Below are 24,263 nucleotides of genomic sequence, written 5' to 3'. Positions count from 1 at the left end.
ATGCTTGCATTGCAAATTCCAGCCTGGCTGGTGACAGAACAGGGTCCCAAACCTCCTTGTTCCCTGATGTCATGTGTGGAGGAATGAGGCCATCTGACACTCATGGGTTGGCAGTGGATGCAGACCCATGGGAGTCTCCCCGTGCGCAGGAGCGGCACAGCCGTTCCTCACGCACGCACAGCTCAGCAGCCTGGCTTCTGCTCCCCACGGGACAGCTGGTGGTGACACTGCCCTGGTGTGCTCTTGGGGCTTCAGTGAGATGTACTCAGTGGTTCCCTGAGCTAGCAATGGGTGAATTGACATCTGACAGCTCATGAAAGACTTTCTTTCTATGGATTGATCAAATTAAGTCACTTAACAATATGAATTTTGACATCCACAATGCTGTCTGACAATGATTCTCCATTTTAAGCATATGATGATTTGAAATAAAGCCTTCCTTAATTACTTTGACATTACCACGTGGAAACTTCTTTTGATGCTTTTATATCCTGTATCATTTGGTATATTGAAGTCTGTGCTGATATCCTCCTTCTCACCCACTAGGTGAAGAGTCCTAGTCTTTCAAAGAAATTTTTTTACAGAAGTTGCTTCATGATTTTTACATCCTGATTTTTGTCATCCTTGTTTGGCTTTTTGTGTGCTTTTTATAGCTATGGCATGTCCATTTTGTGATGGTGGGATGAAAACCATATTCAGCAGGCAGGTGCACATAAGTTAATGCTATTGTTTTGATGTCTACTCCTTAACTGAAAAATTCTGGCACTTGATTTACTTTTGTGATGGCTATGGGGCAGTCAGGTAAATGGAATTACCTAGTGTGATCCTAAAATCTTGTCTCTAAGGGGCAATAGCAAGATCTAAGTTAGGATTTGTTTAGTGCATACACATTTATTTACACTGAACTTCATTTTCCATTCTGCCTCTGGTGAGACACTTCCTGGACATTCAAAATTACCAGGTCCATTTAATCTCCTCTGTTCCATATTTGTCGAATCCTTCCAGGAGGTGCATCAGCATAGTGATGCGACTTCCTTCTACAAAAGCTGCATGGAGTCTTCCCAGCACACTGGGTTTATTCCTGTGCCTCCCTAATTATATAATTTGGAATAATTTTCACCGATTTACATGTGATTCTGTGCAAAGGAAGTTCCCTGCCATTAAAATGTAGTGACTTCTCAGGACTGGTAACAGGCAGCTCTATGGGAATTACACTATTCAAAGGAAGCTGCTGAATTTCTTTGTGTGTAAAGTCAATCATATTTTCCCACTTTTTAGTCTTCCTTCACCATTGCTATTAGAGGGGGTGTGGGTGGACCTTACTGTCATTTTCCTATTTTTGTTGTATTGACGAGCAGCCTTGCTGGAGAAAGCACTGAAGATTGCAGTCCTGCATGTGTTACTTGTGAATACATCCCATGAAGTTTTTCTTTTTCTTCTCTTTAGGCTTTAACAGAAGCAAAGATTGGAAGTGAGGCTGAAATATTAGCTGAAAAATGCAAGACTTGAATGGGGATTTAAGTCTTGCAGAACGAGCTTGCAATTTCTGATGTTCACTGGGCTGTTTCCTGCAGGGACTTACTAAAGAACCAGAAAAAACATACCCCTCTACAAAATTAAAACCAGTTACTGTTTCTTGTTTCACTGTTTGCATACCCTGTGATGATTAAAAAGTAGCATCTTGCCTTGATTTGCCATCTTTTTGGAAAAAAAGGCTTTTTTCCCCAAAAAACCCACAGAATTTTCCCTGACTTGTGGACTCCCTTAAAACATAATCTTTATTTGGCTTTGCTTTTTCCACGGACCTGGATAAAATATAGACTACACCAAGAAGAGTTTGTTTATTTGGTACCTCAGAGACTTCTTTGACATGTGTGAAAATGACCTCTGTGCCAAGGATGCACAAGCCTATGTGGAGATGAAATAAACAGGGGGAAAAAAGTAATCTGAGTGCTTTAAACCAGTGAGGAAAAAATGATATGCACAGGAACACTAGCACTGTTTGATATATCAGCTTGTGCTCTGAACATTACAGAATAGGTGCAATGCAAATAATTTTCCTGCCATTTGTTCTTTATTTCTTGGTGAATCTGTCAGCCTTGAAAGGCAGAATAAATCTGATATTACATTAACAAGGCATGGAAAACACTCCCTTTCACACTTTATGGAAATATACATATCAAGAGTTTCTTTTATTTATGCCTACAACTAATTCCACTGAATTTCAAGCTCGCTATGTGAGTAAATATATGTACATATATGTGCACATTTGCAAAATCAAAACTTAAGGGCTAACTTTGTTCTGTGGAACCTAATATTTTTGTTTGTGTTGTTTCTTTTTGTTTAACAAATCATAATCTATTATTTATATTCTGTGAGGGATTGTATTTGCATCCCCCACAGCACATTTTATTGACTGTGGTGATTGTTTTAAGGAAAGTGTTCATTCTCTTATTTTCCTACAGAATATAGCTTAGCTGGAGCATCTGGTTTCAAGTGAAGTATTTTCCTACCTACTTTTCCATCTGAGCTGACCAAGGTGTAATAAAGTTAAAAGCTGGGCTCAATCATAAAATGGGTCAAAGCCTTGAAGAGGACAAAAGCTGTGACTTTTGATCGTGGAGTCCTTTATGTAGGCCTTAGTTGGCAAAATGTATTTGAAAACCTTCAATCTGAGGTAAATCTGAAGTAGGTTTGAGTGACTTTGATTAGATGTCTGTAACTGTCTCTTAGCCAGTGGATTTTGATCCCTGCTCAAATAAAGGTGATTTATCTACAACTAGTTAAAAAATGGTACTTCTCCATGCACTGTGTTTTGCTTGACAAAAAAAACACCCATGGGAAAAAGTAAAGATAAACTGTAGTTTGACTTTTCTCAGGGTTTCTTGGCAGAGACCTCAGAAAGGAATTCTTCTACAGAAATGTTCTCACCTGCCTCCCTAATTTACTGGGGTAATAGGATGTGTGAGCTCTGTGAAGAGTACGAGTTCTTCATATTTGCTGATGGAGAGTTTCACTAGGATTGCAGTGGCATCCTTCTTTATATGACAAACTTAGAACTCTTTATTCAATAGGAAAGTTTTGCAGAACCAAGCAGCAGTAAAACTAGTGGGATTCTGTTGAAATTTTTTGCATTCAAATTTAGAAAAAAGGTAGAAAAAAAACCCCTCTCTAACTGTAAAAACAAGAAAAGACATGAAAATAACTTAGAGTAAGATTCACTTTCTGGATTAATCTTTCTAGGCTTTTAGAATCATTAAACATCCTTTACAGTAAGGAAAAGCCACTTTTCTGATATAATCTGTGCAAGGGTTTGCAGGCTCTTGGTTTTGAAACCTGAAAGTTTTGGTTGAACACCTACAGAAAGAGAGAATCACAGAATGCTGGTGTTGGAAGGACCCTTTAAAGATCATCCAGTCCAACCTCCTTGCTGTGGGATGCAACACCTTTCACTCCATCAGGATGTTCAAGCATGCTGCTTGAACACTTCCAGTGGTGGGACATCCACAACTTCTCTGAGCTATCAGTTCCAGGGTCTCAACACCCTCACAATAAAGAATCTCTTCCTTACATTGAATGTAAATCTACTTTCTTCTAGTTGAAAACCATTGCTCTTTGTCCTGTTGTTACGGAGCCTCTCCATCTTTCTTGAAAGGCTGCAATAGCTGGTTCCTCTCTACTCATATCCAAACTTTCCTGCTGTTTACAATCTTTCCTTCTGTGGGAGGAGCTGTTTTCCCTGCTCCACACTTTGCTGTCAGAAGCGCCATGTATGCCATGGGGTGTGGTGCCTCAAACACCAAAAAATGTGCTCCACAAACACCACAGAAGGGACAAGGTGCATTACCCTCCATGAGTTGTCATCTCTGTTGGATGCCAGATGTCCATGTTGTGTGGACATAACATGGCAGCACTTTCCAAGGTCCCAAATGGACCCTGGTATAGGGGTTCATTTTCAACCCATGTGTTTATTTGTAGGAGTGGAGTCTCCTAAGGAGCTTTATAGTGACCGCTTCTGGTCTTTGTTGGATAGAAAAGCATTTGCAACAAATGAAGTTTTACTCTTGGAAAACATACATTTTGCCATCTTTAGTCTATCCTATTCTTGCATTGCACACTGCTTTGACTCTATAGGGAAGAGGTCTTTCTGTTGGTGGAAAAAATATTAATAAATGAATGATCTATAAATAAACAAATGGAGACTGCCTAAAGAGGAGTGAAGTTGTTTAAATTAGTAGATCACCAGAGTAACAGAATTGTTTCTGGGAATAGCCCCCTATTACAAAACACTTAACTTTTTCCACATTTCAACTTCTCGCTACAATTGTCCTTTAACACAAATTTGAGTCCAGAATGCATGAACTCATGTGGCTTCATCTAAAGTGCTGTGGGATTCAACTGCTTCAGGATTTTTCATTTTTCAAATTATTTCTTACCATGTGGGCACTATACAATGCATTTCAAATTTATTTATTCAAACTGAAATAAAAAAGTGGAAAATTCCTCCCAGCAGAGACTAGCACTGGGGCTTCACAGAGAAAGTCTTGATCATGTTGAATTCACGTCTTGTGGATTTTGAAAAAAAATTAATTCATGTGACTGACCTAGTATATATGTAATTCTGGCCGAAGTTAGCCACTTTGAAAGATTAGTGATTATGTAGTAGAGCCTGCAGGTCTTAAGAAAAATTCTTGGCATGAAATGCAGACAAACAGCTTTATAGATTACATGTCTCCCTTATGTGCCACATAAGAAAAATCAATTCTGTACCTATTAATTTGGCCTGAGGTAGGTCTCAGTTTGGCAGCTTACCCCATCTAATTTGCCAGCTTTATATAATGCTGGGTTTAGTTATTTTCTCAGTGGCGAGGATGCCTATTTATTAGGCAGAATAGAAAAGTACTGGGCTAGAAGAGATTTTCTATCTCCATTGCCTCTTGTAATCAATTATTAATAACTTTGGGCTTATAGTCAGGGTACTGTTTCTCTGTTTTAAAAAAATACTTCTAATTTACAGCTAAGATGTATTAGGGATTATTTATACCTTTTGCTGTTATGCTGATCTTTTCTGGCAGTGTAAGTAATTTTTATCAGTATCTGCGCTTGGTGTTCCCTTCTCTTTGTTACAGATAGCATTATATCTGCTTTCAACCTCCTTTTTGTAGGGTGTATAAGTCAAATAAGTATAATGTATAAGTGTATAAGTCAAATTGGTTTAGCTTAATCCATTTTAGGCATCCCCACCTGTTCTAGTTTGTGTTTTCATGCATGACTGGGTCTGTATGATATTATAGAGGTGGTTTCATTGAAGTGTTTTATAATGAAATCTGTATTCCTGCTGAATAGAAAAATAATTTTGTCTCCATATATATCAGGACCACATTTTTATTTTACAGTGACATCATAGGTGTGGTTCTTGCTCTTCCTGTTACTGAATGACTCATTGTTTTTTCTGCTCCTCATCAAACTAGTGAAATCCCAGACTATGACAAAAAAAATCTTGGAGATTTCTCGCTCCCTGACCTTATCCTTGGCACTGCTGAATGCTGAGTTCCAGAGCTCCATGCCTCAAGGTCATCTGGTTCTTCTCAATGTCCAGACAGAGGAAAACTAAGAAATTCCTTCCCCTTGTGCCCCAGCCCCAGGAAAGTGCCATCACCTTCAGGGGTGGGTGTCCAGCGGACCTGCCCTTTCTGCCAGTGGCAGCTTCCTGCAGCACGCCAGGACACACCTTACCTACTGAAATATGAATGTTGCAGGTGGTTCACAGGTCAGTTTGTAGGTAACCCACTCTGTGACATTCTGTTCTCTTGATTCTGATTATGATTTTTAAGTCAGGGGCATGAGCAAAAACATATAGTTTCTTGAAGAACTCCAAGGAAACCTCCCCCCTCAGACCAATTGTTTTACTGTCAGCACATCCCTCTCTGTTGTTACTTTGTTACCATCTTACAATTGTTGAATTCAATTCCCATTTTCTACATCATAGTCTTTTCCCATATGACACTGTAGAAAGAACTTTAATGAAGTCCAGATATAGGAAAACTGGTTCATTTATCTTGTCTGAAAACCTATTATTCTGAGAAGTTCAACTCTTGGTAAACCCATCCTACTCTATACTCGCAGTCTTCCTCTTTTTTTTTGTGCCTTTAATGTCTCTGTTGGGTCCAAAGTGTAATTTAAAACTGTGGGTAAAGATCTTCAGCTGAATGGCATTTAATTATAAAAATTAATATTTCTCTTTTCTTATAGAAAAAGTTTTCCGTCTGGTATTTGCCAAAATGGTAGACTTAGTATGCCTTGTTTTGAATTAGATGGCAAATAGAACAAAATGGCAAATAACCACAGAATCTCAAAGCATAATAATCCTGCTCCAGTGCAGAAACCACAAATAGACAAGTGAATTCTGGTCTTAGGAGGGGACTTAGAGAGGCTCACAACACTGAGTATGCCTATAATACATATGGCATACATATTATATTGAGTATAATAATACATATGCAGACATATTAAATTGAGGCTTGACAACTCTTTAATTCTGTGCAAACCTTATATGATAAACAAAATAAAGAGTGAATAGGAAGACATTGTTTGTGGAGCCTGGAGATGACATCCTTCAGCAGACTTCCTGCTGATATCAATGAAGTTGAGTGTGACACAGCTCAGAAAGCACTCATCAACCCAGAGGGACTGTTATCTGTGTAGCCAGGAGATCTGTGTGTCCTCTTGTACATTCCTTTAATATTCCCACTCCCTTTGAACCCATTAGCCTTTTTCAACCAAACTTGGAAAGGCAGTAGCAATCAGAAAGCTTTTACAGCTCTTAAACAGATAGAGGAGAGAGAAATGTTAACTTTAACACTTAGAGAGAGACTAAAGTATAAGCACTGGTTGCATAGGCAAAGATGTCTTAAATCCCCAGCCCTGGCAAGAGGTTCAAGAGGACCTTGAATCCGAACAAGGAGGAACCAAAAGCGAGTTCATGTATCATTAGTCTAGTTTAAAACTGCTGACAGGGCCTGACTTTTGCTTTTAGCTTTGGGCATTCCCTGTCGTGTACAGAAACCTCCTGTCAAGTGACCATGTTTGAGAAAGACCCTATTCAGAGTCATGGGATCACAGGCTTTGCACAGTAAGTGTCTCAAGTTTTTCTGATGTGGCTGAGAGCAACAGCTCTGATGGTAGCTGAGCTAAGATTAAAAACAAAAAGATCCTCTTATGGCTTCCATATCTGTCTTTGGCATGGTCCAGACAATTCCACTGGTTAATTTAATTCTCCTGTTTTTCCATGTGCAGCTATGCTAGAACACCTGTCTCAGTGATAAAATCAGGAATATCTTTGTCTTTATCAGCTGCCTGGATTTCCTCCATGCTTGAGCGGTCATATTGACAACAGATGATGGGGTCAAATTTTCTGATTTTTACTGCTTCAGGATTAGAATATGTGAGACATTTAGGGGGAAAAAACCACTTTTCTTCATTGAAATAAAGAGATAGGATTTTTCTTTTCTTATTCTTCCTGAAGATGGATAGATTTCCCACCTTCGTTGTCTCTGTAAATGGCACTTATTATTGAGTATTTATTATCTTTTTCTACCTAACATATGTCAGGAGTGTGGGTCAAACAGGCCAGCTATCAATAAGTTTCTTATCTTCCTTCTCATGAATTTTTCTTCATTTATTTTTTGCTTACATTCTTCCTTTTTGTAGTCAAAAACTTGGTAATAACTGTGATTTGTGCCTGAGAGAGCTCTGCCTTTACTATTGAATAAGTCTGTAGAACTGTGGTTGTGGATTGTAGGACGAAAGTAAAGGAATTAAAGGATTGGGTTAATCAAGGGGATGCTTGGAGAATGGGTTCAGAGAAATGGCCTGAGGAAATGGGATTGAATTCATTAGTTTCAAGTTCAGTACAGTAGTATTTGCTGTTATAAATCTGGGGTAGTACAGTTAAGCAAGAGCCAGACTAACAGGAAAAAAACAACAACAGCTCTTGCTGAAAAGTATCTAAGGATTTTTTTGTGTCATGATTTGAATAGAAAGTTGTGATTGCCATGTTCTTTCAAAAAAAGGATGTACTCTGATTTGTAAACTGGATTTTGCCTGCAAGATGTGTGAAGAAAGTTCTTGCTCTGTTTCAAAATGGGTAGGATGCAGCTGGAGTACAGTGTCGGACTTGGGCCATTTCAACTAAACAAAAATTACAGGGGCGCAGAAAAATAGAAGGAAAAAAATTTAAAATGGCTGAAGTAAGAGAAATACTATAATACAGGACCAAAAAAAAAAAAAATCAGTTCAAATACTGGGGTAACTTAGCTTAAGGAAATGGAGACTGAGGGGAGTTGGGATTGCAGTTTCCAAGTTTTAATTGACTAGTGCAAAAGAAAAAGAAGTATCTCTTTCTCCAGATCTCTAGTGAATAAGGGTGATCTTCAAAGGTTTTAAAACTGCAGCAAAAAGGTGCAGGGCAAATACTAGAGACAACTACTTGCAGAAAGGACAGGGGAGTACTAGAGGTATTTGGCTAGGGAGCTCTAGGCTAAAGTCTGGAGCAAGAAAGCTCAGACAAACATGAGTAAGGAATGGCAGTGAGAGGGTCTTGGGGACAGAAAGTGAATCTGATTATCTCCTGATGTCCCTTTTGGGACAGTTTTCTCAGTCATTGTGGTTTTCCTGTCTTATCAATCATGACTACATCTTAATATAGCCTTCTATTACTGTACTGATGTTTCTATTGCTGGAGTTAAGTGGGTATCTTAAGCAGACAGCTAGTTTAGTTAAATATGGCTCCAGGTCTGGCTTGAAAGTTGTTGGAGTTCATAGAAAGAGTAAAGTCTTGAAAAGCATGTTATGAGCTGGGTGCAAAATGCATTTTGATGCTGAAGCATGTTAACAGTTGTGTGGCATCTTCTGACTGATCCACACACAACATACAGTTGTAGTTTAGTTACAGATCAGAATGTTGTTCTTGCCCATTTGATCATCTGAAGAAAGACCCAGGGAATACCATTCCTGCTTCCCCAGAGACTGCAAGAAGTATTTGAAGGCTCACAAAACTTTGATTGCTGATTGATGTGTTAAACAAGAAAGTTGACTGAAGAAATCTCTAATGTTTGCCTTTTAGTGAGGTATTTCTGACTAGCTCAACATTTAGTATCAACAGTCAGGAAAAAAAGTTGTTCCTTCTCCAGATACGAGGGTATTGCAAAAACCAGCATAATCTTTCTTTGACTTTAACATACAAAGGAATTTTCTCTTTCTGTTCTGTCTCAATTAGATGTGTATTTAGAGAAAGAGTGCTGTCTGAATCTTCTTTATTTTAAGTAATCAGGCATAATTGCTCATATAGCTGCTGTCTGATGAGCATGTGGCTCATCAGGCATAATAATCAACATTTATTAACAGAATCAATAAATGATGTAGAGCAGCTACATGTCTGTGGTGAGAATTGTCATTGTCCTGTGTGCAAACAAAAGTTTCTGGGCTTGAGTCAGCTCTAACTTGCCCTGGCACAGGCAAAACTGATTTCAGGTCACAAAATGAAGTTGAAAGGGGATAGACAGAACAGTACTGCATGCTTCTGAATATGAGTAACTTTTCAGAGCTCACATGTCATTTCACAGTGTACAGTTTTTGGGAGCGAGAGAGTGTTAGTGGATGGCTTGTTTATATGGGTTTTAGAGGAAAAGCATTTGTTTACAGCAGCCTCACTATAGACTCTGGAGGAACCTTGGCTGTAGCAATCAGCCAGACCCAACAGTGAGTGGCCAGATCATGGTAGACCAATTTCACAAAGCTGGTTAGTAGAAGAATGATCCATTCCATCTTTGTGTTTGCCACCCATGCACTAATACACATTTCTCTTTTAGCTCAATAAAATTTTTTTCATTCCTGAGTGATTTCAGTGCTGAGGGCCATTGCAGGCACTGGCAGCACTTCTGTGAGTTATTTGCTTCCTGTTGTTCTGTCTTCTTTGCATCTTATGGCAGATTCATTCAGTAAATCCTTTGATCCCTCTTCACCTTCATTTATAGCGACATGTCTACCAAGACTTTCTAAGGCTCTTTTCTCTGTGGTAAAAAAGATCACAACCCCTTCTTTACTGGTGTTAGCAGTTTTATTTTCATGGGGTTGAAACAGTTTTCACATGGAGCAGGCACATCTGGAGGAACATGACAGGAAGTAACTATTGCCATCAGGTGGAACTGCAGTGGTGACTTGGGCTGTTGGGCTCCACAGTGGGAGAAAGTGCTCTTACAGCACCTCACAGTAGAAGGACTTGGCTGGGTTTACGTGGGGACACTGTCTCTTTTCTCTGTCTCCTTGGGCTGGAAAAGCGTCAAACACACTGTTGGTTAGCTGAGTTACGTCCCAGCTGGAGGTGCTTGCGAGGTAGGTTAGTCTCATTGCAAGGGCCTAAAACCTGGGTGCTAGTGGCAAAGGATTAGTGATGTTCTGAGCTGGGGGTTAGGGAAGCAGGCAGAAGCAGAGTGGCTTCTAGACAAAAGTCTATGAACTAACTGCTAACTTAAGAGCAAAACCAAAGTCTCAAGTTAAAGGCTCTAAAGAGACATTCAAGCAAGCTGGTAAGGGTGGTTTTAGTAGTACTTATGGCTTTAACAAACCTATTAAGTTTAGTACAAAGTAGAAGCCAAAATGCTTTAAAACCAGATGTTTGTGATTAGAGAGGGAGTCCTTGGGCTAAAGGGATGGATGAGTTTGTATATTCTACTAGGTTTTAGTAAGATGGAAAGTAAATTTGGAGCCTTAGTGAACCATAAGGGGTCACAGGACAGGTGGCTCCTGGGGGGTTTATTATTCCTTCAGAACAGGCATATATTGGTTTTGAGATGTGATGCAAAGAGAAGCCTAAAGCTGACTTAGTTGACTTAGACATATGTATGTAGGGCTGGGACACACAGAGAAGACAAATGTGTCTGGCAAATATGTGTGAAGGGTGCTTATTTGTTTGTAAAATAGGTGGGTTGATTGTTATTGCAGCACTGTTTTAGGGGGAAAAAACTACATTGCTTTCACATTATTCTTTTCAAATCTGCTACTGCCCCCTTGCTCTTCACTCTGACCTTCTTGCTTGTGAGAAGCACTGAATGACCTTCTCCCCACAGCAAGCACGTGCTCCAAGGCCACGAGGCTCCTTGTGACTTAGCAGTGATCTGCTTGTCCTGCCATGTGTTTAGCTCTTCCACAGTCCAAAAAAAAAGAATTAAGCACCCATCTTAGCTCTCCCCAAAAGGCGGCCTCCATTTTCTGCATTTCCTCACCCTTCAAGCATCCTTTGCCAGTCACTAGTCTTCTTTAGTCTAGGAAATAACACTCTTATCCTCTGGTTGGAGATGCATTTTCATGCTAATTTTGTTCTTCAGTGGGGTGCAAAGTTGTCATTTTTGGATAGTAATACTTCTGTTAAAAGGAGAGGAAAAATTGCTATCAATCACCTGGAAGGTAGACTGGGATTGCTTATTTAAAATCTGCTGTTGGGATCCTCAGATGTCTGTCTGTTCTTACTCTCTGACATACTCATGAAAGTGTTGGAAATCCTTTTTTCCTAATAGGGATGGAACTGTCAGTATGTCAGGAATCATGAGTGATTTTCCAGTGTCACAGTGGGATCAGCTGAGTCATAAATGTTCTTGAAAATCTCATCCTGTTCAAAGAATGCATTGCAAAATGTGGCTAACAAGTGTAATGACATTTCCCATGGGATAGACCTCTTGTGGATGAAGATTCATTTAAGCTGTGTTATGTTCCTATTAACTAACAAACCCACCTTTTTTATGAAATACTACACATGCTTCTTCTCATAATCCTAATTCTATAGGTAGGGTTTCCTTGGAAATGTTCTCATGCAAGCACTTGGACAGAGAAAGAAGGCTGGGGGGCCTACACTCACTTGCTTCCTTGACAAATTTGCACTTGATTCATATTCCTAAGCCTCCATCATCATCAACCCTCGATCCTCTGTCTCTGCAGGGAGAGGCAGGCTCTGCATTCAGTGATTATTTTGAAGATGAATGTGTTGGGTAGTTTTGATTACTAATTTGCTATTTTAAGTCTGCATTGTGCTTTGATGGCTCTTATGGGATTTTTTTTCTTACAGTAAGGGATGAAGATCTAAGGGGCGTCTATTTGGTTTTTCTCATCCCATAACAATACAAAATGTCATCTTGGACTAAGTAGATACACATGTCACCAGCCACATGGCAGTGTACTAACTAAAAACAGTACCCTTCATACAAATACTTGAATATTTAAGTGGACTTAAGGGAAGAGAAGCAATAAATGAAATACTTTTGGAATATGAGACTAGTTTGTTATTGCTTCATACTCAGTTTAAAAGCAAAAACATCTTAAGATGTCTCCTCTTAATTTTTTAATGCTTATTTCTAAGCTCAGCACAATTGAGATATTTCCATTTTCAGGCCTGTGTACAAGTAACAGGTTTATAGCAAAAGAGCAATTGTATTTAATGTTAAGACCAAATATTTTTCTGTTTAATCCAATCGATTTTTTTTTTGTTAGACATCTTAATCTAACTGTGGTGTCTCATTCTGAATTCAATGAATGTAACCATTTCCTCCTCCTGCTGTAAAGTGTTATTGGTTTCTGCTTGCCTCTGCTCTCATCTAGACCAATTAGCCTCCAGAGACAGAAACTATTCATTGTTCTCCATTTAAGGTACTATCATGCTATTAAACTCAATATATTTTATCTTCTGTTAAACTCAATATGTTTTAGCTTGTTCCTTATTAAAACGATCTGTATTAAAAGTGGTTATTTGTTCTAACACTGTGTGTTTACATGGAAAACACTTTAAAGTAAGGTCCTATCACTCACGAGTTGGAAAGTACTGTATATGCAATACTTGTGCACTAAAAAACATGTCTGGTGTAAAAACTCAGTCTGTGGTTTGCCTTAATAGAATCAAGATAATTTGAAATCTTGAAGTTGTGTGAACTTGCATGCTTGCTGAGGATATGTGCCAAGGGCACCACTTGGGGGACATATGTTAGCTGTAAGGGTGTCAGTACCCTGTATTCCCCAAATGGGGGTCTGGTGCTGCAGTTGCCTCGTGCCTGAGGTCCATCTTACAACTCTGAGTAGCCTAGTTGGAGCTAGCACACTACTTAGGTTGTCAGTGCTAGCAGGATGACTCTCCCATGGTCCCAATCCTTTCAACACTTCTGCATGAGTTTAATTTGGGGTTATTGATGAGTTTACAATGAAGTGCGTACGTAAGAGCTGGCAGGATTTGGTGCTCCTCATTTGTTGCTACAAGGAGAGATTTCTTAATACACCTATTGTATTTTAATTTAAGAATATTTTTGTGTCAGTAATCAGGACATGTTTACTACCATCAGTGAACATTTTCTATGTCTAGGACAGTACATGTTAGCAGAAACCAACATGCCTACAAGAACTGGCATTTCTTTTCCTATAACCAGCTTTTAAGGATCTTCATTGTACTGAGATTTCTAGCCAAGGTGGTGAACCAGGAGGAACATAAGGGACAGAGCAACTACAAATCCCATGATCTGTATTTACTATCCCACTGTAATGTGAATCATTCCTGAAACAGCTCTTGGACCATCTCTGTGTTGTGTGGCATGTTTCCTTTTTTTTACCTAATACTTGCTATCTTCTAGCTTAAGTACAGCAATATCCTGGTGTATTTTGGATTCTGACAAAGTTTAAATTTAGAGGCATTCATGCTTCAGCCTCTTTAGAATGAATGGGAGAGCCTAAGTTGTTTCTGTGTGTCACTTTTTGACAGATGTAGCTACATGCTGTTTCCCAAATCTTTACCTTGCAAAGCCATCACCTCTACCAGATGAAGGCCTGTCCCTTTACGTGGCACACACTGCGGAAACATTGAGAAACCCATGGCTGAGAAATCTCTTGAATCCATGTTTTGTTTTAAAAGCAGTCCTGGGAGTTTTACAGATGGCAATGCCAGGCAGAACTCTCCCCTATTGTGTTTCTTTTATAGTCACTGCAACAAAGTCTGAGTAATTGAGCCTCTTGTCCTGGGTTGTGTCCTGCACTGCTAGAATGAGTGGCAATGACACGATGATTGTGGTACAAGATTAAATAGAGTGTGTGATGAGCATCATGATTTGTAAAAAAAAAAAAACAAAACCCCAAACCAAGCCCCACAACACGGCTGGTTTAGGCAGAGCTGCTGATGTCTCGTGTTAGGAGATCTGCATAGCAGTCCTATTGGTTGGGGCTCTTTTGGGTCTGAAAAGGGCATTGATTGTGTGGGCTTTTCCTCTTTATTTCTGATTCCTTTAAATTCTCTTTTTCCTGTGTGGACCTGTGCAGATCCCACCATCAAGTCCTGAAGCTCATTCCCTGGTGATGAGCCTTTCTAGGGAAGCCAGTGTCTGACATGGTTTGGTTCCTACTGTTACCTGATTTGTACCCTTGGAGCAATGGGAGGGATGGGAACACTGAGCTTCTGTGCTGGCTGCCTGAGAATCTGACACTTGATTCCTAGGTTACCCAGTGTGTCTAGAATCCCTTCTGATAAAAGATAATCTTGAAATTTTGTCATCTAGAATGTCTTTAAAATGTGTCACAGCTCAGCTTAATTTCATTACTGATGTTTGTTCTGGGTAGATTGTTGCAGTGCAACTCACGCTGCTGCCCTGTTAAATTCTGGGGGAAAAAAAGTACAAATTCTTTCCAGCAGGAAATGATTTGCTCTAATGCATAGTATTTACAGGAAAAAGCAACATTTTAAGTTAAAAGTTGAAGTTAAAAATTAGAAAATTGCATGTTTCAAAGAATCTTTTCAGGGGGGCCAGTTTCTAGAAATATCTTTTAAAAGAAAGAGGACATTTACAGTAAAATCAGAAAAAATGAAGTCTTCTTGACCATACCAGGGTGAAATGTGGTGTCTAGTAGGAAGAGATTTGACTGAAACCTCCACTATGAACAAAAAGACAAAATAAGATCTGTGGAATACGTGTTTATAGAGCTAACTTAGAGAAGAGTGGTGCTGATCATGCAGGGGACAACTTGCTATGGCTGAGCTGGAAAATTAGCTGGAGTTCCCATGTTCTGCTGAACTCTGCATTTTTATTGTTTAAGATTTTTATGTGTAGTTTGTGATTTCACTGTAGTTTTAATTCTTTGCTTATTGTGTGTGCATCCCTTTCCTCTGCCAGACTTAGCAGAGCAATAGCATGAAAGGAAGCAAGTTTTCTCTACAGGGTACAGACCAAACTGTTATGAAGACTTAGTTAATTTTTGTTTATTCTTTGGCAATGAAGAAGGAGAGCTTGTTTTGTGTCCTGTTTTTCTCAGATGCCACAAAGTTCAGCAACTTTAGGTATTTCATGAAATGCATACCCCAAGAAATGTTTGTTTTATTTCAGTGATGTTCCTCTATATTCCAGAGAAAACATTCAGCTCTTTTCCAAACTGCCTTAAAAATAATCCCCTCCAACTCTCCCTCTCCCCAAAACAAAAGAAGTTTTCCTTCTCAGAAGAGCATCTGTTATTTAGCAACGTCTAAATTTCCATAAATAATCCCAGATTTCCCCTGCACAAAGATATAAACAATTGTTCAGCACTCAAACCTCCCCCTGTCTCAGATTCCCTGAATAAGGAGAGTGGGAGAGGAGGCGCCAGTGGGGGGGTTTGCAGGGGCACCCATGTCAGGGCAGAGGTGGGGCAGGGCAGAGGTGGCTGTTGGGCCCTCCTGGGATGCACAAACGCTTTGGCTGGGTTGAAGTCCTCCACCAGAGGGGAGTTTTCATGTTACTTGGTGTTTTGAGCAGCCAGCTGGCCTTGTGGGCTGTAGATCTTGCTGGCTTGGCCATGGGTTGGAGAGGGTAATGCTGGGATAGGGAAGGGAAGATACCACCCTACCCCTGACTTGAAAGACTGACATTTCTGGTGGGGCCCCACCAACAAGCTGCTCAAGACTGGATTCTTCCCACAAGTCCTAGCTCTGGGTTTCTTTAAATAATGTTTCTGCAGGAGAGAGTTAATACCTTATGAAAATTCTTCCTTTTATTCATAGCTAGGAGTTTCTTTTTGGCTAGGGGTTTTTAAGCACTCTATCACAAGTAATGAAAGAGAATAGTAACTGAGCAATGAAAGATAATGGCAAAAAGAGATATGAGTAATTCTAGAGACATCAACTGCTTCACAAATTCATGAAATTAAAGAAATTTGGCTTTTGGATCCCTGATGTAATGATACTTATTCTTAATGCATTAATATATAACCTGAGAAGCAAGTCTCCTTAAAAGAATTTGTTTGTTCTCCTGGCCAGAATGTATTTTTGTTTTTTTCTTCTGAGCTGAAGTTGCTGACAAATTAAACCCTGCTTTTTGTTGGTTTAATTTTCACCTCAAAATTATTATTAATTTTTTTAAATTGCAAAATGCCAGCATGCCTGAATTTCTTCAGTCATACAGTAAACAAGGACACCAGTTTTTCCATTATTGTGTTGGGATGGATATTTAATCGATCTTACATGTATACAAGAAAATCTGTTTATTGGGCCTAGGGTGCCGTTTTAAAGTGAAGATCATTTTTGCTTGCATTGACCTTGTCCTATGATTATTTCTCTTCCATTCTGTCACAGGTCCAGACATCTTTTCTATGCTTTGGAAATCTTGCAAAAATTGATTTCATTATTAATCTCAGTATTACTCCTTGACTCTTTTGTGGATCCCTCACCTGCTGACAGCTCTGGTGGGTCTTCTGATGGGTCCTCTGGTCTTCCAGCTTGCTTCCATTGACACCAGTTTTCTCTCAAGCGTGAGCTATTGGGCAGTGGATACAGCCTGAACAAATATGCCTGTCCAGTACTTGCAGTTGGTTTGCCTGAAAAACAGCAGAAAATAATCTTGAAGTTTAGAGCTGGATGGAAGGACTTGTGGAGGCTGCATTTATATGTATGAGAATCTTGCTGTCAGATTGGCCCTATAAGGAAATGAGTGCAGAGAATGACATTCACTTTTCATCCTAACAGGACAGCACAAAGACATCCCACTGCCAGCTGCTGAAGCTGATTTGATTTGAATTCAACAAAACCTTAGAAATGTTTTCTTTTTGCTGCTTTGATGTTTTTATGTCCTCTTTGAAAACCTCGTATACTGAAAAGATGGTAGCATCTTTTTCTTTACGGTTTTGTAACAATGATTTGATGTGATATGTGAAAAGAAAGCAAGAGTACCCTAGAGTAGTTTAGCTTGTTTGAACACTGTCTGCTTCTAAAACTTACATATCTATGCACAAATTCAATTGAAATTATAAATCCATGTAAACTTAAGTTATCCAAGCTCAGGAAGGATGTTTTGACTTTCTATGTTAGCCTTTGTTCTTGCCAATGTCACTGACTGCTCTGGTACCTGAAATAGGACCTCTAGTCTCCTCTTAGCCAGGCCAGCTTTTTATATCTTGGGTCCTGCTGTTTATCTAAATATTTCTCTTTAATCTGAAGAGTTTGTTTTTCTAGAGGAAGAGTTTTCTGGGAAGGGATCCAGGAGTCACCAGTGCTCAGCTGCACGAAGAGCTCTTGCAGTGTACGGGATCAGCAGCAGTTGGTGAGGAGCTCTTTGATGCTGTAAGTTACAACAGAGGGAAGAGATTATGAAGCCTTCCCTTAACCTGGGCCTTCAGGCACAATACTTGTCATTCTGCACCATCACAGAGGGTGGTGGGATGTGGTCCAGTGGCTTTCCTTCCTCTCCTGTAAAAACTGATCAAGAAGCAGTTTGCTAAAGAAAGCATTGTTTCTCTGAAAAAAACCCCTCAAACCAATATTAGAAATAATACTGTTTTAAAGTTTACACACTGTAGGTTGTGTCAGGGCTGTTCCCACATGCCCTGACACCCCAAAATGAATCTAATCCTAAAGCTGAGAACATTTCTATCTTCAGCAGCATCTCTGTCTTCAGTCTGTTTGGAGTTCTGCATTACATCAGTTCCTGAGGTTTTGGTGTGCCTTATCAATGTATGAAATGAAATTCAAGGTTTTTGCTTGAAGATGTGAATAACCTGAAATCTGATTACCAGAGGGACTGCCCTTCTACCCTCTACAGTGCTGCTGGCATGGGAACTGCCAGAGATGACCCATCGAGTTCCCTTTCCACAGAGGGGAAGTCTTCTGGTTGTTTTTCATCTCCCCCACTGAGTTTTATAACCTTCCCAGTGAGCTTCAAAGTCTCATCCCTTCTCTGCCCCACAGAGGGACATGGCTGGCTGCTGGATTCACTGGGCTTCAGATCAGGAATTGCACACAGAATCTTTTTGAACGTCCTACTGTTCCATGGTGGTGAAAGTCAGGAAGTTTTGTGGTGTTGAATGGAGACAGCATCAAATGTTTCATGTACACTGTCTACAGCAGTAGAGGCATAGAGGTGGCTAATGTGTGCCTATGGATGTAGCTGTGCATGTGTATCAGTGCTGAAGTCTTTCTCATGTTTCTCTGAACATCCTGCAAGGGGAGGGATGCATCAGAGCTCAAAATATAAAAGTTTTGGAAGATTCTAGGTCAAGAAAGTTTCTCTTGTAAGGGGAAAGAGAAAAGATGCGTGGAAGATAAAAACCACTGTTCTTCTCAAACACACCCTCTTCTTGCAGGGCACATATGCTATTCATTTATGCTGATGGGGGAAAATATTTGTCCATTTTACTTTGTAAACAAATTCTCAGATTGTGAGATTGAGGTCCTTTTTGTAGCTGTGACTTCCCAACTGCAAAGTCAAATTGTAATAAACTCTCTGGAAACACCTTTTCTGAAAAGCCTCCTGCCTTTATTTTCTTTTCCTGTGGCTTCTCCAAAGTGAAGCCACACATACTTGGTTTGCTTGGCTACAACTCAGGTCAGCTTTTGACTTTTTTTGTGCCATTTACATGAATTCTACACCTGTGAGTTTCATTTAGCTTAAGAGAACTGAGGAGGGATGAAGGGGTATCTTCTGAGTCTGGACAGCCTGTGGCCAGTGAGGCCAAGTTCTGGTGCAAGGGGAAGGAGGGACACCAGGAGATTAAGAAAATGGTGGTTTTATGAGAGTGTCAAACTTGGATACTGGGAAATATTTTACATATTTTTTTATCTACCTGATACTGTCTTCTAGAATTTGCTGTTTTAGAAATCTGGTCTTTGGTCTCATGATTTCTGCAAGAGACCTTGACTATCTTTTGTGCTGCCTTTCCAAGATTCTCAGATAAAGGATTCATGGAAAAGGACTGGATTTCAGAGGTTTACACAGACTCCTTAAGCACCATGTGCTGACTGAAAACTTGAAAACTGACTTTTTCTAACAGGTAGGGTTTTCTCTGCTCTGCCAACCAGCTGCAGTTGGTGAGCAATTACAGAGCCTAACCCTGTGCTGTCTCCTGCAGTGGAGACAAAAATATGTAAGACATCTGTGTCAATATAATGACCTGACAGGAATTATTCCACTGCTTTCTGCGACTGCAGTGGCACTAACAAAAATCACGGATGGATTGGGACATTTGTGGGAATGTGTCTACCTGAGCTGGATCCACTTCAGCCCTGTTCTCTGTGAATGCAAATACTGTAGGACCTTCACTAAATGGTGGAGCAAATATTTAGAAATGGAGTTGTTTTAAGCTCTCTGAGGTGCTGCTAAATCTCATGTTGAAAAAGTTTGCTGTTTACCAGAATCCTGAGTGACTCCCAGGAGCTCTCTCACCTCTTCTGCAATGAAGAACTTTGCAGGCACAGATGTCCACTGAATTTCTGCCAAGAACAACTTTCCTACCTCCAGTACGTGCACGGCAGGGAGGAGAGGGCACCTGGAGCGCTGGTGCTCCTGCTGCTGGCTGAGGTACTGGCAGGGTTGTGCGCATGTATCCCTGGCTTAGTGTGTCTGAGAGCAACAAAGGTGAATAGCTGAGGCCCTTGCATCTGGCCCTGTTTGCCTGGTAGGCAAAAATCAGTTTTGAGGGGGATTGAAGCCTCCTTTCTTCATAGCAGTACCCCTCGTGCTGCATAACCCACTTGCTACACATAAAGGTTGGGCTCGCCATTTCAGACTTTTCCTAGCAGAAAAAAGGAGTGTGTAGAGTGTCTGTATAATCACTCACAGGTTCTCAGAGCCAGCAATGCTGCAGGTGTTGGCTCCTCAGGGTGGGTTTGTTGGGGCCTGGCAGTCCATATTATGGAACATGGTTGGAGCATCTTGTTAAAGCTGTGGCCATGTCACAGGGAGACTCCACATGGTTCCACTCTTGCCCTTTGGTGAGGATGGTTGCATGGGTTGCATCTCATGCTCTGTAAAGCTGAAAGGGTCAGTTTATTTTACCTTATACTTGCATGTAGCTCATGTTCCAGGAGGAGTTTCTGCTTCTCTCCTGCTGCACTGGAGTTGTTACAAAAAGCTGGTGCCTTGCCTGTTTTACTCCCATGGTCCCAAAGGCTCAGTGGTCTGCAGTAAGGGAATTGTCAGTGTTGGCTGGGAGTGAAAGGGAGAGCCAAGGGCATGAGCGGTCCTGGGCCAGCACTTTTGGCCACTCCAAGTCTGGGTGGTGATTACCAAGAGCAAAACTCTATTAGTAGTGAAGCAGCATGTTTCAGGCTTTCTCAGAGCTCAGAAGAACCTTTAGTGTATTCAGTGGCTGTGCTTATTGCAAGTATTTCAGTTTATTTCACTTTTTGTGCAAAAACACTTGCCTGTGCTGAATTATTCTAGTGCCATTTCTGAATGTTAGGGGTGCTTTGATTCTGGCAAACACCCAAATTAGTAATTATAAGGCTTTTTCAAAATGATGTGCAAGAAAATAAAGAACAATAGGCAATTTGCTCTCTTTTGTGAGGAAAGGATGGGAGAGCAGCTGAATATGTCATCCTGCTTCTCCACAAGATCTAGTTCAGAGCTGAGACATATTGCTACAACCCACTTCTTCCATGAGAAAGGAAAACAACTGACTGCAGAAATTTCTGTTTCTGTACATGTGGTGAAGCACAGCCACTCTTCGTGACCATAGCATCTGACCAGGCCAGTGTAGGGATTCCTCCCCATGCCAGTCAGGGCAGTGTGCCTCCTTGGCATACACTCAGTGCCACTTTGATTTCATGTGACTGCACATCAGTTGCACGATGTGGGAGTGAGCAGGCTGCTCCAGGGGATGCTAACACATGGGCTACAGTGATGCCTTGTGAAGGCTGATCTGGTACAGAGGCTAGACAGAGTTAAAGAATAAAGTAGGCATTTATTACAAGGCCTCAGTGGATACACCATGGGCAGTACAAGAGCCCAGCCAGGGCTATACCCAAGATGAACCCAAAATGGTCACAAAAAATGGATGACTGGTCTCTCACTTTTTAAAGTTCTGGTCCATTTGCATATTGCAGTTAATTGTCCAATTATAGCTTTAGGTTATGAAGTCCCATCCTTCTTGTTTTTCTCTCTTGATTCTGCCATTGTTTGTGCTCTTGGGTCTGAAATTTCAATCAGTTGTTCTTGGTCCCCAGCTAGAGAAAGGATTGTTTTGTCTATCCACTCTTGAAGAGAGCTTACTATCCCCTAATACGAAGGTCAGAACTACACACTAATGCAGTACGGAATCTGAAAAATATAAAAGCTAAATCCAGAGGCATCAACAGCCTCCCTACAACACTGACCTCCTATCTCTCTCTTCCAGCTAAGCCAGTGCTTGATCCTGCATGCAGGAACCCCTTGGTCAGTCTAATACCTGCTTGCTGTGTCCCCAGGTTTTATTATAACATCAGAACTCGATGGCCTGTGGCACTGGAAACAGTTCACAACTGGTTTTTACCTTGTGTTGTTTGCACCTGTGCAAACTGGATCTAAAAGGCTGACAGGCACGTGAGAGGAACCCTGAAAATGCTGTCAGTTCCCCCCTGTGTACCTGTGAATGCACAGTGTGAATAATCCTGTTAGGGAAGTGGGGCTGATTTGGACTTGATTCTTACCCAAAATTCTGTGAATTATTATACCACAAGAGAAGAAATTATACCTTGATTTGGCTAGATTTAGCCACTAGATGTGGCGATGACCTTTCAAACTCCAGTCAGTTTATCCTGATCTTTCCTCCCTCCCTTTGCAAGTAAATGTGTTGATTCTGGATTTTGATAAAGCTCCTTCAAATCTGGGGCATCTTTTGGCTTCATCTCTCCCTCCACTGGCAATAATGCACTCCCTTCCCCCGTGCTCTCTGTGCTGCTCGAATTCTTCATCTACAGCAGGGCGAGCAGCCAACTCCTTTTCTGAGCATCTCTTGTCTGGGGCTCCATCCAGATGCTCTGGGAGAGAGAGCTGATCAAACAGACAGTTCTGTGATTCAGCCTGTTCTCAGGGATCTCTGAAATGGTCCTGTAGTCCCTGGAAAATGCTGCAGCTGCCCATCAGGCTGCTTCAGTGCCTCACCAAAGTCATCCCTCACATCCAGGATACTACAAAGGATGAGAAGAGATAAACACAAACATTTAGTTGGCAATGTGACTGGTAGAAAGGATTTAATTTTCTCTCTGACAAGGCTGTTTTTTTAATAATATCTGTGTTATTATTTACCCTTCCTGCTTTTCTTCTTTTATAACTACAGCAAGCTGATGTCTTTACTCAACAGTTCCTTGGCTGATGATGTAGGTGACAGCAATAGTAATTATGAACTCTACAAGAGAAGTTGTGTTTACAATGGAAAACTTTTACAGCTTGTTTTTTAGTAAATGTTGTATTTACCACAAAACATCACCATCTATCGTTGACTTGTGATGCTCATGGGCTCTTTTAGAGAAGTGGTTGGCCAGGCTGGAGATAGTGTTGAGACAGATGAGAACTCTAAGGGCATGCTGTTGTTCTCAGGCTCCTTTGTTTTTCCATATGAAGCAGCTTAAAAACTTCTAAAAATCAGTATGAGGAGCTAAAAAAGCCCCAAACCAACCATCAGTAATTAACAGGTATTGCTCGCATCCAAAAGATTTCCAGCTATTGACCACCTGTGAACTTTCTGTGAAGCCTGACCTTCCAGCAAACCTACATTTTCTTCTTCCTTCCGAGTAGAGTTTCCTGTTCAGCCAAGCAGTCATCTTCCCTGCTTTCTTGACTTAGGAAACAATGGGTTTGCCTACTCCTGTGTTTTTAAAAGATGGTTCTTTTAAACTGAGCAGCACTCATATATCCCTAAACCCTCAAAGCAGATTCCCAGAGCATGCTGCTAAATAGCTCCTTGAGTAGCTTCAAGTTGGCTCTCTGAAACATTTTTCTTCACTTAGAAAAAAGGAGTTAGGAAAATAATGTTGAATTTTTCATAAAAAATGAAAAATAAATTCAAGACCCAACTGTGATTATTTTGTTTCCCTTCCAGCTTTCTCTTATAAAACATATTTACTATTTGTAAACTGCTTGAGTAAAGGGCAAGTCATGTAATTTCTAGAGAAGGATGACCTCAGCTTATGAAAGACTCTAAAGTGAAGCCAGACGAAAAATGAGAATCTGGGGAATTTTCTTTTATATTTCTCTCCAACTTGCCATTGTTTGGGGAATGGTCCTGTTTTTGCCTGTGTGTTTTTGGAACCAAAGCCATGGCAGAAATAGCAAACCTGCCAGAGAAACCTTAGCTAAGCATTTAGGCAATTACATGAGACTTTAGAAAGTTGTAGACAGATTTTGAGCCTTATGTCCAATGTTTGCTTCCTCTGTGTTTTTTAAAAATACTACCACAGCCCCTATTAAAATTATCCAGGTGACAAATGGCTATTTGCCAGTTATGCTTCCTACTGCTGGAACTTCTGCTCTTTTTGCATTTTGTTAAGTGTGGGGAAATGAGTGCTGCTTCTTCACGTGGGGAACTTTGCTGATACATTGGCAAGCTTTGCATGCATGTGAAATGGATGTTGCTGAATGCAGCCTAAGAGATACACACCATGGCAGGTCTCTTGACTTTAAACTGGTCTCCAGGTAGCTTTGAAGAATTGAGGGACTACACTGGTGTCCCTCTCATTGCTGGAAGTGCTGTGTCATTAGAGAGTTCCCAGTATTAACACCGTTCCATTCTTTCATGTCCCTTCAGGTTGAAGTAGCAAATTTTGAGATGATAAAGGAGTTAGGAATTCTAAAATAATTTCCTTTACATTGTCTATGGTTCTCAACATTCTGTCAAGCTGCAAAATACGTGCAAGTGCTACTGATTTTTAGTCCAAGACTGTCTTGTAGAAACACATGCCTTCATAACCCCCAGATCATTTGTGGCTCTTCTTTCACAGTAGCATTTCTGCAGACCTCTTCTGTCAG

The sequence above is a fragment of the Agelaius tricolor genome, unplaced genomic scaffold (genome assembly GCF_023055355.1).
Source record: "Agelaius tricolor isolate 1412-34295 unplaced genomic scaffold, bAgeTri1.0.p SCAF_2, whole genome shotgun sequence".
NCBI lineage: Eukaryota > Metazoa > Chordata > Aves > Passeriformes > Icteridae > Agelaius > Agelaius tricolor.
The sequence above is the reverse complement of the archived record's forward strand: the minus strand, read 5'-3'. Positions refer to the sequence as shown.